The 19,416-nt window shown below is 42.1% G+C and overlaps 1 protein-coding gene across 1 annotated transcript in view; it reads right to left on the reverse strand.

Moving 5' to 3' along the window:
• Positions 1-19,416, reverse strand: part of LOC124007996 (adhesion G protein-coupled receptor L3-like) — a 258,366-nt gene that overhangs the window by 202,747 nt on the left and 36,203 nt on the right. The window contains exon 2 of the mRNA XM_046318915.1: positions 6,435-6,515. The gene's annotated coding sequence lies outside the window, so the exon portion shown is untranslated. The remainder of the gene's footprint in view (positions 1-6,434; positions 6,516-19,416) is intronic.

The following is a 19,416-nucleotide window of genomic DNA, read 5'->3' on the forward strand; positions in this document are numbered from 1 at the left end:
GGAAGAGGCCCTTGGGATGTCACAATACAATTGAAGTCGGAAGTTTACATACACCTTAGCCAAATACATTTAAACTCAGTTTTTCACAATTCCTGACATTTAATCCTAGTAAAAACTCCCCGGCTTAGGTCATTTAGGATCACCACTTTATTTTAAGAATGTGAAATGTCAGAATAATAGTAGAGAGAATGATTCATTTCAGCTTTTATTTCTTTCGTCACATTCCCAGTGAGTCAGAAGTTTACATACACTCAATTAGTATTTGATAGCATTGCCTTAAAAATTGTTTAACTTGGGTCAAAAGTTCCGGGTAGCCTTTCACAAGCTTCCCACAATAAGTTGGGTGAATTTTGGGCCACTCCTCCTGACAGAGCTGGTGTAACTGAGTCAGGTTTGTAGGCCTCCTTGCTCGCACACTCTTTTTCAGTTCTGCCCACACATTTTCTATAGAATTGAGGTCAGGGCTTTGTGATGGCGACTCCAATACCTTGACTTTGTTGTCCTTAAGCCATTTTGCCACACCTTTGGAAGTGTGCTTGGGGTCATTGTTCATTTGGAAGACCCATTTGTGACCAAGCTTTAACTGATGTCTTGAGACGTTTCTTCAATGTATCCACATAATTCTCCTTCCTCGTGACGCCATCTATTTTGTGAAGTGCACCAGTCCCTCCTGCAGCAAAGCACCTCCACAACATAATGCTACCAGCCCTGTGCTTCACGTTTGGGATGGTGCTCTTCGGCTTGCAAGCCTCTCCCTTTATCCTCCAAACATAACGATGGTCATTATGGCCAAACAGTTGTATTTTTGTATCATCAGACCAGAGGACATTTCTCCAAAAAGTACGATCTTTGTACACATGTGCAGTTGCAAACCGCAGTCTGGATTTTTTAATGGTGGTTTTGCAGCATTGGCCTTTTCCTTGCTGAGCAGCTTTTCAGGTTATGTTGATATATGACTCGTGAATATAGATACTTTTGTACCTGTTTCCTCCAGCATCTTCACAAGGTCCTTTTCTGTTATTCTGGGATTGATTTGCACTTTTTGCACCAAAGTATGTTCATCTCTAGGAACGGGTCTCCTTCCTGAGCGGTATGATAACTGCGTGGTCCCATGGTGTTTATACTTGGGTACTATTGTTTGTACAGATGAGAGTGGTACCTTCAGGCGTTTGGAAATTGCTCCCAAGGATGAACCAGACTTGTGGAGGTCTACAATTATTTTTCTGAGGTCTTGCCTGATTTTCCCATGATGTCAAGCAAATGTTTGAAGGTAGGCCTTGAAATACATCCACAAGTACACCTCCAATTGACTCAAATCATGTCAATTAGCCTATCAGAAGCTTCTAAAGCCATGACATCATTTTCTGGAAATTCCCAAGCTGTTTAAAGTCACAGTCAACTTAGAGTATGTAAACTTCTGATCCACTGGAATTGTGATACAGTGAATTATAAGTGAAATAATCTGTCTGTAAACAATTGTTGAAAGAGTTACTTGTGTCATGCACAAAGTAGATGTCCTAGCCGACTTGCCAAAACTATAGTTTGTTAACAAGAAATTTGTGAAGTGGTTGAACAACAAGTTTTAATGACTCCAAACTAAGTGTATATAAACTTTCGACTTCAACTGTACAAGTTCCCCATAATAATAGCCTTGTCCCAGCCAGAATGTCCTAAAGGACAGGATCTCCTGTTTCTGTAGCATGATGTACAAGTACACCCCCTGACAGGACGCTAGTCTATCCCGATCCCATAATGTACTGTTATTACGTCCATGTGAGCTCCTCTTTAAGGCCATACTGTCTGCAGTAAAAGATAAAAACATTTTTGGTGAACTATCCCTTTAAGACTACGTGAGCTCCCCATTAAGGCCATACTGTAACTCTACTGTTATTAAGATCTGAAACTTGTCAGGATGCATGTCAGAGGAGCAGTGGGGGGGGGGGTGCTTCTGAACAGCCTCATCAAGCCAAGTGGAACCTTCCTCACACAGCACAGCCCTCTGGGATTGAGCAGGCAGTGTGTGACACGGGGGGGGGGGGCAACGCTTCCTGAACACATCTCCAGGCTTATGACTCCATTTTGGTTCATCTCAGAGATGGGCCTCATCCTTTTACGATTCAACCATGAAAGTCCCATTAATTATCTTCTAGACAGGTTATATTGTTATCACAGCGCTTGTATCAATCAATGTGGTCCATACGGTGAAAGTGGACTAATTGTGAGATGTGTGAGATGATCTGAACTGGTGATGAATGCAATATCTTTTAAGGTTCTCAAAAAGATATCACCCAATGATTGCACAATATAAAAGCAGGGGTTGTGATTCACAATGAATTACAAACATACAACCTTGGCAGCTTCAGCAATGGAAAAAGGTTATACCAACAGTGATAAATATTCATAACACAAATAACATATTCAGAACCAATTGACAAACAGAACTAGCCGAGGTCCCACCACCTCATGCGCCATCATTATAACATGACAATGTGCCACGGATGGGCCACTGAATACATCCATACTGTATGAGTTGGTTATGTAAACCAGTGAGGGGAATAAGCTGTGATTCCCTCGTCTCAGCAGCAGCCGTAGCAGCACGGCAAACAGCACGGTATGTATATTTAGAGCAAAGCAACTAAGGCCAGGGGGGACATAGGTAGAAACACAGAGCCAGGCTAGGAGCTGAGCAAGCAGCAAGCATGACTGGGGGGGGGGGGGTGGAGGGGGAGGGCGGGGATAGAGACAGGAAGAAGAACAATAAATACAGAGGCGGAGAGAAGGGAGAGAGAAAAAGAGAAGAAGAAAAATGATGGAAGAGGGTGAAAGACAGAGGGAGATATAAGGGGGTGAGGGAGGGATAGAGATAAGGGGGTGATGGAGGGAGAGAGATAAGGGAGTGATGGAGGGAGAGAGATAAGGGGGTGAGGAAGGGAGAGAGAAAGCAGTGTGGGGCAAGTAGAGCATCACGTAAGCAGAGAGCATGTTTGGGAGGTGCTTCAATTCATACCAAACAATGAATTCAAGCAAGGACAAGACATGTGCACATTCTCTACATTAACACATTGGAAGCGTCCAAAATAGCACCCTATATTGTGTCCTATTCCCATTATACAGTACCCCATCGGGTTCTGGTCAAAATGGGAAGTGTACTGTATCACAACCTGCAAGGATCTTTCCACCTGCTGGGGCAGAGGTGACCGTAAACATGCCTCACACTTCCATGGCGCCACAGATAACAACGTTCTATGCGGCAGAGTATCAACAAATTCTCCACTAGAGATATCAAAAGTTCATCAAATGACTATTTCAGTCATTTTAGGTCAACCACCAACGTGATCTTCCTTTGTGGCATTGAGTCATTTTTTTGGCCAAAGCACCAGCAAGACCTGTAAAGTCAACTGTCCTCGGGTTGAATTAAAATTTGAGGACGCTGCTGACTTTTCTCAAAATTATTCCTCTCACGTCTACTCGAACTCCATTTAAATTACTTTGCATCGTTATAGAGAGACCTAGACAGCATGACTGTCGACTCAAACTAACAAAACAAAGGACACTGCTTTAAGATAACTAAATCAAAACCTAGGAGTACATGTGACCAGAACCCATTGTGGTCAAATAGACCTTACACTGGTGTCACTAGGGCAACCTAGGTGGGTATGCAAAGCTCTCTGGGAAAGATGTATTGGTTGTAAAGTTTTACTGCTAGCCGGGATTCTTAGTGCTATCCATCCCTACCCTAAATCCTAACCCCTACCCTAAACCTATCCGTAACCATAACCCTTACCTTATCTGTGTTAAAGTTCAACTTCAAATGCGGTGATGTCAGAGTCGGGACTTCCCAAGGATCCCATTCAGAGGCTCCCCCAACGTTCCACCGGCATAGTCTCTTTCCGCCAGATTGGACATAAATCAAAGTGACCCCACATTAGGCAAAAGAAGGTGCATCAAATGGAGATCTTAATTCCATGTCGGGAATTATTAAGATGATTTGTAATGAAAGTAGACTACGGATATAAATTCATTTGACACCTTTCAACGCTAATAGAGTAGCAAACTTCTACTATTACATGAGATCCGAGCAGCAGGCTGTTGAGGTTGAAAACCCAGAGATCTATAAAAATGGGGCTGCATCTCAATTGTTTATACTTGATTCTTCATGCCCTCTCTCATAGCCTCCTTCTCAAAAGACAATGGAGGAAAAGATTGGAGGGGAGGAACGTAAGGGCGACAGGTAGCCTAGCGGTTAAGAATGTTGGGTCAGTAACCAGCGACCTTTCAGTTCGAACCCCCTAGCTGATTGAAACATTAATTGCCCCTGTAAGTCTCTCTGGAGAAGAGAGTCTGCTAAATGATGTCAATATAATCAAGAAAAAACTATTGAGACTTGCTCTGTACATGGATAAGATGCATTAAATGTGCTAGCTTTCAGCTATAAGCCCGCACAACTACCCCTCACTGTTGCCCCATGTTATTCAAATGCACAACAGCGTCCTTGTCACTTTGTGACTAATATGCCAATTACATTTGACTCTGCAGCTTCCCGTCCTTGCTTCAGTTCATACTGTGCAGAGGGAAGGACTAGCTGGGACAGTAATGCATATTTATTTTACAATAAACATGGGATTACACTTAGATTAATTTTAGCCAGAACGTCCACGCTGTTTTCTGTATTATCCAGCAGAGGAGGAAATGCCATTCAAATCCCCTCGACGCCAAGTAACATGAATTGCAAAATCTCCCAGTGTGATTCCGTGTGGCGTTATTGGAAAGGGTGACATCGCACCTTACGCAGAATGTATTAACCTCTGCCACTAATAACGTGCACCATATTCAGACCGCCGACTGACGTATCCTGCAGTGTAAGATTAAGTCACTCCAGCAGCTGCGGACGATATGTCAGGCGTCCGAGAACTGTTTTTTTTTCAGCGAGCCAATATCTTCTCCTCAATCTCTTTGAGTGGCAAAGAGAAGAAACATCCGGAGTGGCGTGGCATTTACTGAAAAAAAAACAGCCTGCAGTAAGGAGAGGGGAAGGGTGATGGGGGGGGGGTATTAGTGTGGGTAAGCTCATCAAAACCCACAGGTGTGGGGGTGGGGGCATGTGCGTGACTGCATCCGATTTGGAGAGGGAGAGATGAAAGGTGCACAAGAAAACAATGACGAATTTGAAAGCAAGATGGGGAGTGAATATGAGATGGATCAGAAGGACAGGGTTGAGAGGTAGGGGGAGGGTTAGCATGAGGCGGGTGGAGACTCGAGGCACAGCCAAATGGAAGCCAGCTGCACTTTTGCACGATTACACAGAAAACATCATTTGTATCGGGGAGCGCAATCCAAACATGCTTGGTGGATGGGTGTGGTTACTGACCAGAAAAACCTCCTGTCGCTGAGGGGGGATATTAGTGGTTTACCAGTGCTGTCCTGGAGATTTGCATATGTTAATTAACACCTAGCATTTCCCTAACCATCAACTCATCAAAAATCACGAGAGGAAACAAGTGAAATAGGAGGACCACATGAATGCTCATCATTAGAATATGGTGTAGGAGATTAAATAGACATGCAACCTTGCCCAGATGCATATTCATGGTTTCAAAGGAAACTTCTTTGAATTTGTGTTTAGTTTCAGGAAACTAGGCGCATGTCGCACATCACTCCCTCACAGGGGAGCCAGTTTAACGTAAACTTTTTTTTATCAAAATGCATTTTTTGGGAAATCATTCTACCAAGCTAACCAAAGTCAGCCAGGTCTTGACTGCTGTTGTTAGGTCAGAGTGTCAAGTGAGCGCTCTGAACGCTCCGAGAGTGAAACGATCTGAATTTATGAACAGACAATCTGACATCGCTTTGATTGTGCACTCTGAGCGCACTCTGCCACTCCAGATTGAATTTACGAACACACCTGTAGTAGAAACCAGCCTTTAGTCTTGAAATCTTTGATTGTTTAGTACATGGCCTCACATGTGAATCCTCAAAGAGATGGGTGGGGCTAAAGCTTAACAGGGTGTGAACGATGCTGAACGGGTGTAGACAAAGATGAGCTTTCCAGTAGATGTACAAAAAACATTCAAGGGCCATTTTCTCAAAAGTGAGGTTACAAGTTTATTTACTTTCCCATTGTTCCTCAACTGCAGTGTATGATATACCATTTTCTAGCTCTGAGTTAGAAATGGTACAAAAACACACAATTTCACATTTTTCTACATAAGACCGAATCGAGCCGGTAGGTCACATTTATGCCAGGTCGGTTGAATCACTCGAAGAGGGGAACTCGATAGCAAGCTGAAAAATGTTGTTGGAATCTCCTGAATAAAATGTGTTCGTGATTTTCTGTGTTTTGGGGGTGAGTTTGAAGAAACAGTGCAGGGAATAGTCTTGTCATGATATTAGCAGCTGTTTGATCTGATGAGGAAGTGGATTGACTTGTCACATACCTGTGAGTGGTTCTTCTCTCGTCAAAACTCCTTACAAATCCAGTACATCACATCTCAGAGACTAGAACCATATATCCCATCCTAGAACAGAGAAAGACACCGGTTTTTGATTAGTTTAAAAAAAAGATATTCACAACATAGTTAAACGATTGAATCCATGACAATGTGGATGGTTAGGTTTATTTTGAAAATGCCATCATTATGATCCTCACAATCCTTACGATTATGCACATGAACATTTGCATGTACATGAGCCGTTTGTGTCTCTTCAACTGGCCATTAGAAGTTATTTCAAAGTGTCTGAAGAGCTATTCAGGCAGAGAGGAAGAGGAAGAGAGAGGCCCAATTCAGTGGAAAATCTGTCATCCTACAAACAGTTTTTTTTTTGTTTTTCACCCACCAAACAAGGAATTTTTTATGGAAATCAATGAGTTGCAAATTTGGTCAACAAAAAAAAATATTTGGCTTATTCGCTATGTGAGGTTTATATGATCAAATATAAGTTGTTACGAGTCTAATGATACTGAGACATGATACTTTATATCAGAGTTGTTGAGATGACGATGCATATCGATGGCATGAGGCTAGTAGCTTCTCTCTCTCTCCATTGAATACAGGCGGTTGACGTCAACAACCCTCACCGAATATTCAAAAAAAGGATTACAATAATGAGATGTATCCACCAATCCAAAGAAAGGAAAGGCAGGAGCTAGACAGCCAGCCGTGCTGCATTATGGACAACGACTCACATTGTTAGGGCGGAGAGACGTGTATCTTGTCAGTATATCCATCATCTTTGATTCAGGTCACATCAGCTTTTAATGACTGATTTATTAGGACTCAACAGGTCCCTTCTGATGGGAGCCGGCCAACAATCCTGATTTAAATTGCATTAACACTGCAGTAAATATACATATAAGACATAAGAATTTTGATGACTGCTTTTCATTTTCACAGAATCTCTTACTCTTGCTCCATTTTAGCAGTCTCTCTCTCTCTCCCACTGTGTGTATCGCTGTCTCCATTTCTCTTATTGTCTCTAGAAATGCATCTAGGTTTGTCATTCTCTTCCTCTTTTTCGCTCTCTATCAATCTCGCTCTCTGCACCCCCTTTTTTGAAAGGCTTCAGCTGTGAAGAGGTTGACCTTAATCACAGACAAATTATCATTTAGACAATTTATGATTATGACAATTACTCTCGAATTAGTACTTCAGAAACGTGCATAATTGAAACAGAAATTACACACCAATGACTTCTTTGTGTGTGCAACAGAAGAACGGGACAAAACATGTGTTGTCATCCTCTCCCTGGAATGATGGCTTGCTTTTTGCATTTACAGGGGCTGTGAAATGGATTCCCTTTAAAATGATCTTGATTAAATTTCATCCATCACAAACACAGCCAAGACACAAATGTCTGCAGATTGAGGCGACTGAAGTCCGCACATCTGATTGGAATCGTAAATCATACAAACAGTGTTTTGCACTTGCGCCGGCTATATAGCCGATTACAGAGTCATTTTCAGCTGGGCACTTTCCCAACTCAAATAAACATGGTTACCTTTCGATTCGCTAGTCAGAATAAAAGTCTGCGGATACGATGAGAATTAACAATATGTATCTTCTAGCAATCTATTGATAGAGGCGCTTGTCAATCACAAAGTGAGCGATGGCAGGGAAACTGCTGGTATGACTGTAATGATGGGTCTTTTCGGTGAGCCGACTCATTTGGCTCCGTTCACGTACAATAGTAGGCTCACTTGGCTCCCAAACAGCTCTTATTATGTCAAAATGCTATGTCGACCTACAACCATGAAATAACTGCAAATCCCCATATAAAAAGGTCAAAAGGGTAGGCTACCACTATGTCATATCGTTAAATTAAATGTTTAAAAAATAATAATTTAAGCACTGGTAAAAATAAATAAAAAATCTGCGTGGACCAGATTGATGCGCTCTCCCCACTATTTATTGTTTCTACAAATTAGGATTAACCTTCTTTAGATAATGATTTTGTCATTTATCTGCAGAAAAACGCTTTTTCTTTTACTTTCAAAATTGGTTGCAGTCGAATTTCCATGTGACTGAATTTGCACTTCCCATTTAACGTTAATGTGGTAACGATGAGTCGAAATCCATCCACTAAGTCTATTGTTTTCTGGCACATTCATTTATGTTATTTTGCATGCCATTAGTCCGACATTAACCACGGTCTGTTGGCCCTGGGTCAGTAAATACATATCAGTACAGTGGCTCATCTCGGCCCAGTAAATATCCTTTCAGTGCACTTTTGCATTCCATTTCAATATTTACCTGCTCTGTCGCAGTCAACAATTGAAGACTACAAGCGTAGGTTAAATATCATGTACTTGACCATTATGATTGACCATTCATTTTTAAGCACCACCATGCTTCCGCGAGTCAACTTTTTAATTGAGAAAAAGTTCATGTTGGACCCTGGCCTTTCATATGCAGTCACGGAGTGGTGGCTCGTAGGCTACTTACTGTGCTTTAATTGACGAACAGCAAGCTTGACTGATTTATATAAAGGTGTCAATCTCATACAGTGCCTGTATTAAACACCCCTCGACTTTTTCCACATTTTGATGTGCTACAGCCTGAATGTAAAATATTACATTGAGATTTTTGTGCCAATGATCTCCACACAATACCCCACAATGCCAAAGTGGAATTGAGTTTTTATACATTTGTATTAATTAATACAAAAATGTAAAGCTGAAATGTATTGTCATTAAATATTCAACCACTTTGTAATGGCAAGCATCAAAACGTTCAGGATTAAAAATGAGCTTAATAAATCACATAAATTGCATGGACTCACTGTGTGTGCAATAATAGTGTTTAACACGGTTTTTGAATCACTAGCTCATCTCTGTACCCCACACATACAATTATCTGTAATGTCCCTCAGTCCAGCAGTGAATTTCAAGAACAGATTCAACCACAAAGACCATTTTTTGTTCAAACCTCGCAAAGATGGGCATCCATTGGTAGATGGCAAAACATTTTTACAAATAAAAATAAAATGACACTGAATATCCCTTTAAGCATGGTGAAATGTTTAACTACGCTTTGGATGGTGTATCAATGCACCCAGTCATTAAAGATACAGGTGTCCTTCCTAACTCAGTTTGCCCTGGGAAGAAGGAAACTGCTCAGGGATCATTCAGTTTGATGGCTGTGATCAGAGAAAATGTAATATAAATCAAAACATTGTAGTTACTCCACAATACTAACCTAAATGACAAGAGTGAAAAGAAGGAAACCTGTACAGAATAAAGATATTCTAAAACATGCATCCTGTTTGCAACAATGCTCATAAGTAATACTCAAAATAATGTGTCAAAGAAATGTACTTTTTCGTCCTGAATACCAAGCATTATGTTTGGGACAAATTAAACATCACTGAGTACCACTTCATATTTTCAAGCATGGTGGTGGCTGCATCATGTTATGGATCGACAAGGACTACAGAGCGCTTTTTTTTAGGATAAAAAGAAAACAGAATAGAGCGAAGCACAGGAAAAATCCTAGAGGAAAACATGGTTCAGTCTGCTTTCCGACAGACACTGGGAGACAAATTCGCCTTTCATCAAGACAATAACCTAAAACTCATGGCCAAATATACACTATATACAGTATATTCAGAAAGTATTCAAGACCCCTTGTCTTTTTCCACATTATGTTACATTACAGCCTTATGTTAAAATTCATTAGAGTCATTGTCTTCTTGGAAGGTGAACCGTCACCCCAGTCTTATGTCCTGAGCGTTCTGGAGCAGGTTTTCATCAAGGATCTATCTGTGCTTTGCTCTGTTCATCTTTCCCTCAATCCTGACTAGTCTCCCAGTCCCTGCCACTAAAAACATCCCCACAGCATAATGCTGCCACCACCATCACTGTAGGGATGGTATTGGCCAGGTGATGAACGGTGCCTGGTTTCCTCAAGACGTGACGTTTTTCATTCAGGCTTAGTTTGGCGGAAGAGAGTCTTGGTTGTTCTAAACTTCTTCCATTTAAGAATGATGGAGGCCACTGTGTTCTTAGGGACCTTAAAATGCTGCAGAAATGTATTGGCACCCTTCCCCAGATCTGTGCCTTGACACAATCCTGTCTCAGAGCTTCCTTCGACCTCATGGCTTGGTTTTTGCTCTGACATGCACTGTCAACTGTAAGACCTTATATAAACAGGCAGGTGCCTTTCCAAATCATGTCCAATCTATTTAATTTACCACAGGTGGACGATGTTTCTTCAATCAAGTTGAAGAAACATCAAGGATGATCAATGAAAACAGGATGCACCGGAGCTCAATTTCGAGTCTCATTTGAAAGGGTATGAATAAAGGGTATGAATACTAACATAAATAACTTTTGAGTTTGTTATTATGGGTTTTAGTGTGTAGATTGAGGAACATTTGTATTTAATCAATATTAGAATAAAGCTGAAGTATAACAAAATGTTGAAAAAGTGAAGGGATCTGTTTTCTCTCTGAATGCACTGTATACACAAAAGTATGTAGATAACCCTTCAAATTAATGGATTCAGCTATTTAAGCCACACCCGTTGCTTACAGGTGTATAAATACTAGCACACAGCCATGCAATCTCCATAGACAAACATTGGCAGTAGAATGGCCTTACTGAAGAGCTCAGTGACTTTCAACGTGGCACCGTGACTTTCAGGATGCCACCTGTCCAACAAGTCAGTTCGTCAAATTTCTGCTCTGCTAGAGCTGCCCTAGTCAACTATAAGTGCCGTTATTGTGAAGTGGAAATGTCTAGGAGCAGCAAAGACTCAACAGCAAAGTAGTAGGCCACACAAGCTCACAGAACAGGACCGACGAGTGCTGAAGTGCGCAAAAAAATGTCTGTCCTTGGTTGAAACACTCACTACTGAGTTCCAAACTGCCTCTGGAAGCAACGTCAGCCCTGTTCGTCAGGAGCTTCATGAAATGGGTTTCCGTGGACGAGCAGCCGTACATAAGCTTAAGATCACAATAACAAGTATCTGCTGGAATGGTGTGACGTTTGCCGCCATTGGACTCTGGCGCAGTGGAAATGCATTCTCTGGAGTTATGAATCACGCTTCACCATCTGGCAGTTTGATGGACAAATCTGTGTTTGGCGGATGCCAGGAGATTGCTACCTGCCACAATGCATGGTGCCAACTATAACATTTGGTGGAGGAGGAATAATGGTCTGTGGCTGGTTTTCATGGTTCGGGCTAGGCCTCTTAGTTCCAGTGAAGGGAAATCGTATCACCTTACAATGGTATTCTAGACAATTCTATGCTTCCAATTTTGTGGTAGGCCCTTTCCTGTTTCAGCATGACAATGCCACCATGCACAAAGCGAGGTCCATACAGAAATGGGTTGTCGAAATTGGTGTGGAAGAACTTGACTGGCCTGCACAGAGCCCTGACCTCAACCCCATCGAACACCTTTGGGATGAACTGGAACGCTGACTGCGAGCCAGGCCTAATCGCCCAACATCAGTGCCCAACCGAACTCATGCTCGTGACAATGTAATAAAGTCCCGCAAGCAATACTCCAACATCTAGTGGAAAGTTGTCCCCGTAGTAGAGGCTGTGAAAGCATCAAAATCGAGAACCAACTCCATATTGTTGCCCATGATTTTGGAATGAGATTTTTGATGAGCAGGTGTACATACTTTTGGTCATGTCGTGTACACTGGAGTTGTTTACCAAACTGACATTACAGTTTTGACTGCAAATTGGCTTGAAAATCTATGGCAAGACTTAAATGGCTGTCTAGCAATGATCAACAACCAACTTAACAGAGCTTGAAGATAAAAAAAATTAAAAAAGAACAAAATGGGCAAATATTGTACAATCTAGTTGTGCAAAGCTCTTAGAGACTCAACGCTGTAATCGCTGCCAAAAGTTATTCTAACATGTATTGACTCGGGGTTTGAATAGTATTTTGTATGAATCAAAAACATTTTTACAATTTTTCTACTTTGAAAGTATTTTGTGTAGAACGTTGCACATTCTTTTTATTCATCCATTTTAACCCCGATTTGTAACAAATTGTGGGAAAAGTCAAAGGGGTGTGAATACCTTGAAGGAACTATATATCCTTGCCATTTATACAATCATACAACAGTTATGTGTCTGTGGTATCGCATCCAGACAACTAAACATCTCATTTATGTTTTCTACATGAAGTTCATCAGGACGTGCCAGACAATGACATCAAAGTGAGTGACTCATCAGGAGCCTACTGAATTGCATCGGTTAGAGAGCTGTTGATTTGGTTCCCCTAATTTGCATACTGGTAGTCTTTTTGGCTTTGATCTAAATTTTGAAAACAGTCGATGAAGATGGCGAATCCACCTCATTGCAGGAACAATAGGTAGGCTAGCGGGGTAATAGCCTCGCTCTCGTCCAAAATATATATAAGAAAACAGATTTGAATAGTAAAAATTAAAAAAAGTTACTTGTGGTATTTTCAAAGATATTGATTTAATCAAAGTGTTGACAAAGGAGTGGGCAACTGTTGCTTTCTGTGTAGCAAAGCCCATGTTAACCTACTTCATTCTTCTATCATACCTGTATAGCAGAGAAAATGGCTCTTTAAAAGGAAGCTAGAAGCCTTTGGATGTCAGCAGACTCTTACGGGATTCTTTAAAGGCCCAGTGCAGTCAAAATGAAGTTGTTTGTGTGTGTTATGTCATATTGTACAGCAGTTGATGAAACTAGCACTGTAAACATTTTATTTCCTGATAGTTGCTGCTTGAAAATACAATCTAGCATTAGAATGTACCATAGGCCACCAAATTGGAGTTGTTCGGGCAAAAAAAATGTCTTCACACAATCTGACCCAGCGTTGTTTCCTAACGTTGGGTCAAGTCTCGTCATTATGTCCAAGCGGGGGTTGTTGTTCGATTGGCAGACGCCATAGCTCAATCTGGAGAACTAGGCTGGTGGTCAGACAGACATAGCATCTGTCGGTTATTTGAAGGCCCAGGGGGGTTTGGAAAAGCTCCGCCATATTACACCAATCCCCTCCAGAATGAGTTTTGCACAATGGGAACAAGCCGAATTACAAAGCATTATGTTCACATTGGAGTTAACATCTCAATTGAAAATAGTACAAGTCCAGTATTATACATTTCCATTTGTTATTTATCCAGAGCCACTTACAGTAGTGCACTTTTTCATACTGCTTCCCCATGGGAATCGAACCCACCACTCTGAAGTTGCAAGCGCCATGCTCTACCAACTGAGCCACATGGGACCGGACCTGGTTCACCTGACCTAAAAAAGTAAAGAAACTCCAGCACACTGGTGATCTTGATGCTCCATATGCAGATGTAATGGATTCTTATACAAATGTTTGTCTCAGACATTCATCTTTTCTTTTCTTCTTCCACGCCTCTCTTTTTCTTATAATTCTGTATCTCAGCTACACATTCTGAGCGGAGGTGTTTTCACAGATAAATGTTGGATTTGTTCCGCTACTTTCAGTGGGGCAGAAGTGGTGGTGGCCATTGGGGATAAGAGCTTCCAAAACCTCTTCAATGGGTTGTGAAACAGAGGCCTTTCATTACTTACTAACAGGTGTTTGAGATGATGCTGTTGCCTTACTGTGGGGCGTTTTCACTGGAGAACACACATTCATCTCATTGTCGTTCTAACTAAAGTGTATCGCCCTAGCCTGCTGGAAAGACACATTTTTGCTGAAAAGACAAAACGAAGGAAAACATCTGAAGATCACTGGGTACTCCAAACCAGAGGGTGCTGTGGGAGAATGTAGCCCCACCCTGTGCCCGAGCCACTATTCATCTGGGTGACTCACGGTTCAAATCAACATCAACCAAAATAAACCTCATTCGCTTTAACTTCACGTTCTTTCAAAACTCTACCGTTTGTTGTCATTGAATCAGCTTCAGTGCATTGAAGGTAGAGCAAGTGCATCAGCAAATGTACGGACATTGAATGTGGCTTCAAGTGTGCGTCATACCACGATTGCATTCAAGGGCACAGCCATTGTACAACACACGGGGTCATCCCATCAACATTCTAAACAGGCCCCTATACCGTCGACTAAATAGAAGTGAAAAGAAAAACATAGGAGAGCGAAAGAGCACATGTTTACCGCAAGATTAATGCAGGGCGACGGCCTGTGGCGTAGCCGCACAAGTGAGAACACAAAAGGGACAGCCCTTGCGGTCCCTGGAGTGTATGAAAGAACAACTTACTTTATTAGCGAAGTGAAAAATGTGAGGGGTTGGACAGGAAGTCGTAGGACAGAAGTCACTAATCTATTGTTGCCCGCCGCTGACCCAAAGACCCATGTTACTAGTGTGGTGTTACTAGCGACACATTAGCACTAAAAAGCGGTAATGGCTGAACCTTATCTCTCGACTCATGACCCAGGGGTTATTACAGGCCAGAAAACAGCCAGAGGATATGTGGATGAGGTTAATGTAGACAAAATGTGATTGAAGTGTCTTGTTTATGAATAGGACCATCTTGGATAGCACTCAATTGATATTGTGTATACTATGAAGTAGAGAAGCCATGGCAGTTTTGTCCATAATTTAAATAAATACTAGCCATTTATTCAAACAAACATTACTGTTGCCAAAAACTAGTCTGCAAACATTACTCATAGCAGCCTATATCACAACAGGCATGAAATTACTGTCAACACTAACACACAGCAATACTACCACAAATATATACAAATACACCGAGTGTACAAAATATTAGTAACACCTGCTGACCAGGAGAATCAAGGTGAAAGCTGTGATTCCTTATTAATGAACACCTGTTAAAGCCACTTCAAATTAGTGTAGATGAAGGGGAGGAGACAGGTTAAAGCAGGATTTTTAGGCCTTGAGACATGAATTGTGTATGTGTGCCATTCAGAAGGTGAATGGACAACATATTTAAGTTGTTTTGAACAGGGTATGGTAGTAGGTGCCAGGCGCACCAGTTTGAGTGTGTCAAGAACTGCAACGCTGCTGGATTTTTCACACGCAACAGTTTCCTGTGTGTTTCAAGAATGGTCCATCACCCAAAGGACATACAGACAACTTGACAACTTTGGGAAGCATTTGAGTCACAATGGGCCAGGATCCCTGGTCTAAAGAAACATGATATGAAGAAAATGTCTATTTCAGAAGAACAGAATAGTATACTATTAGGCTATTTCTTCACATTATAAGAGCAGTAATGCACACATGGTAGTAGCCTATAAGCGTGAATGTTCTATTAGTGGGAAATCATCATTTTCAAAGCAGATGCAATTATGCATGTAATGGTTTTATTATAAAGGTGCATTTTTATGGTGAAAATTATCTTCCCCAAATTTGAAACTTACACACTGCTTATGTATGCCAGTTAGGCTCTACATCACCTGTAAAGCGGATTTATGTGCATAATTTTAAGAAATGATTTGGCCAATTTAGTTGTGATACAAACCTTAAGACATATAGGCCTATGGGCTAGGCTACATGAGGTCTGCAACTAAGAATTGAAAAAATTGACTTTGTTTCTTATACTGGAGATCATCAAAGGATATGCTAATATTGTCACCCATCAGCCTATTATTGATTTAATCTTATCTTTACATGTACTAAATAATATAGGTGTGAAAAACCCGGGAAAAAAAGAAATGTCGTTTCACTGTCAACAGCGTTTATTTTCAGCAGACTTAACATGTGTACATATTTGTATGATTCAACAACAGACATAAACTGAACAAGTTCCACAGACATGTGACTAACAGAAATTTAATAATGGGTCCCTGAACAAAGGGGGGTCAAAATCTAAAGTAACCCGTCAGTATCTGATGTGGCCACCAGCTGCATTAAGTACTGCAGTGCATCTCCTCCTCATGGACAGCACCCAATTTTCCAGTTCTTGCTGTGAGATGCTACCCCACTCTTCCACCAAGGCACCTGCAAGTTCCCGGACATATCTGGGGGGGAATGGCCCTAGCCCTCACCTCACAGATTGATATCCGGGCTCTTCTCTGGCCATGGCAGAACACTGACATTCCTGTCTACCAGGAAATCATGCACAGAACGAGCAGTATGGCTCGTGGCATTATCCCGCTGGAGGGTCATGTCAAGATGAGCCTGCAGGAAGGGTACAACATGAGGGAGGAGGATGTCTTCCCCGTAACGCAGAGCGTTGAGATTGCCTGCAATGACAAGCTCAGTTCGATGATGCTGTGACACACCGCCCCAGACCATGATGGACCCTCCACCTCCAAATCGATCCCGCTCCAGAGTAAAGGCCTCGGTGTAACGCTCATTCCTTCGACGATAAACCCGAATCCAACCATCACCCCATGTAAGACAAAACTGCCACTCGTTAGTGAAGAGCACTTTTTGCCAGTCCTGTCTGGTCCAGCGACGGTGGGTTTGTGCCCATAGGCGATGTGGTTTCCGATGATGTCTGGTGAGCTCCTGCCTTACAACAGGCCTACAAGCCCTTAGTCCAGCCTCTCTCAGCCTTTTGCGGACAGTCTGAGCACCGATGGAGGGATTGTGCGTTCCTGGTGTAACTCGGGCAGTTGTTGCCATCCTGTATCTGTCCCATAGGTGTGATGTTTGGATGTACCGATCCTGTGCAGGTGTTGTTACACGTGGTCTGCCACTGCGAGGACGATCAGCTGTCCGTCCTGTCTCCCTGTATCGCTGACTTAGGCGTCTTACAGTACTGACATTGCAATTTATTGCCCTGGCCACATCTGCAGTCCTCATGCCTCCTTGCAGCATGCCTAAGGCACGTTCACACACATGAGCAGGGACCCTGGGCATCTTTCTTTTGGTTATTTTCAGTCGGTAGAAAGGCCTCTTTAGTGTCCTAAGTTTCCATAACTGTGACGTTAATTGCCTACCACCTGTAAGCTGTTAGTGTCTTAACGACCGTTCCACAGGTGCATGTTCATTAATTGTTTATGGTTCATTGAACAAGCATGGGAAACATTGTTTAAACCCTTTAACATTTAGATCTGTGAAGTTATTTGAAAGACAGGGTCCTGAAAAAGGGACATTTCTTTTTTTGCTGAGTTTATATTTAGAATGGAGAATTAATCATGCAAAGGTCTCGAAACAGTGGCAGCGGGGGGAAAAATACATGTCATCTATTCACTTAAATAGCTAATGGAGGTCGCTTTTCCCCATGGTTTATTTTCATGCCAGCCAGGTAGGCTATACTCTTGTTGTAAATATAAGCAATGTGCTTAATATTAGGGAAGTTGAGAAATAAATAAAAAAGAGGCTGTTCTGAAGGCCAAAAGGGGGTGCAACTCAATATTAGGAAGGTGTTTGTAATGTTTTGTACACAGTGTATATTCCAGTGCAAAATGTTATTCCAGTCATCCTCAGCAGATCAAAGATTTTGTGCTGAGTCAGTCTAGGGGTGTTAGCAGAGGCTATCATTAGGAGTCAATGGAGGAGGACACACACACTATGCATGAGGAGCATCTGGACCCAAGGGTCAAATTAAATGCAGGCAAACTGATAAATGACTGTGACTGTTTGATGACCCAGACCAGAGGAAGTGCAGGCAGATTATGTATTTAAATGTGCTTTCTTGCCTTCCTTTGTGCACCCTTGTTCTCTTCCTCACTCACTCCATCTTTCTCTCCCCTTCAACTGCATAATCTTATCACACCTTTCCCTCCCTTCTCTCTATCCTCCCTCTGCATCTTCTCATCTTTATTTCTCTCTAGCGTCAACCGCTCATTCGCTCTCCCTCCCTCCCTCAATTCTCTCTTTCTCTGAGTCCCATCTTTATCCTCTTATTCTCTCCCTTCTGTCGCACGGTCTCCATGACAATGAGGGGAGGTGGAGAAGGGTGTACATCTAACACCTACAACCTTTTAACTACTCTGCTGGAGGCTTCCACATGCCTGTGCTCTAATTGGCCTTATTAGCGAACTAAGGAACCTTGAGCTATGTGATGTGTGTGCGTGTGTGTATGACAGAAAGCAAGAAAGCGAGCTTGGGTTAAAAATGAGTAGGCACGTGTGCATCCAGTGTTTAGACATGCAGGGGTGCAGACTCCGGTCCCCTGTGGGTTCCATGGCTGATCGATAAAGCATTGAGGCAAGGAGGAGGCGTCCTCATATCCCTGCTATGGGTGGGAAATCTGGATTGTGTGAAATGTCTTCTTGCTGAAGACACATTTTCGAACATGTGTCAAGGTTCAAGCATCAACCCCAGAATGTTTGCGTGGAACACCTTGTGGAAGATACCTTTAAAAAATGGACGCCTTTGTGCGTGTCTGATTATAGCATCAATCCGACCATGTAAAACCTTGTTGTAGACACCATTGTAAATTACATGCGCACAAAAGGTGGTCAAGGTGAACTATAGCGTCAACCCCACAATTTACAGTAAGTGTACATAACAATGGAAGATATCTTTCAAAGATGGCCGCCTTTCTTCACGTCAAGGCGAAGTAGTGTCAAGGCAACCCCCACAATTTTGCCCTCTCCCGACGCTTCAGAGGCATGGTGTGGGCAAGAAAGCGGTGTTTATCTTTGAGATCAAATATCATTATGGTAATGATGCTATTCTTTATTTGGAATACATACTCTTGCCGGGATGACCAACCTTGCAGCAGAACATAAAAAGTCAATAGAGGAGAAAATTGTATGGGTGACGTTAGTGGGACTTGACACCATAAGTGCTTCAGAGGGCTATGGCATTGTGTGCATTAACAATCAGCAATATAGCTTTTTTTCCCCACTCTCATGATAACGTCACTTAGCATCATGTTTACAGTGCAGGGTGGTATTGTCGGGAAATGAGATGTAATCAAGATCAATGCTGAATGTAAGAGCATGATACTGTCAAATGCAAATGCCCATCCACAGAAAATAAATTACTTGAAAAAATATGTATTGGCAGGTCTGTTACGGATACAGGTATCCTGTGGGTGTGTGTGTGTGTATCCTGTGTTCTTTTCTCTCCTT

The sequence above is a fragment of the Oncorhynchus gorbuscha genome, linkage group LG21 (assembly GCF_021184085.1).
Source record: "Oncorhynchus gorbuscha isolate QuinsamMale2020 ecotype Even-year linkage group LG21, OgorEven_v1.0, whole genome shotgun sequence".
Classification (NCBI taxonomy): domain Eukaryota; kingdom Metazoa; phylum Chordata; class Actinopteri; order Salmoniformes; family Salmonidae; genus Oncorhynchus; species Oncorhynchus gorbuscha.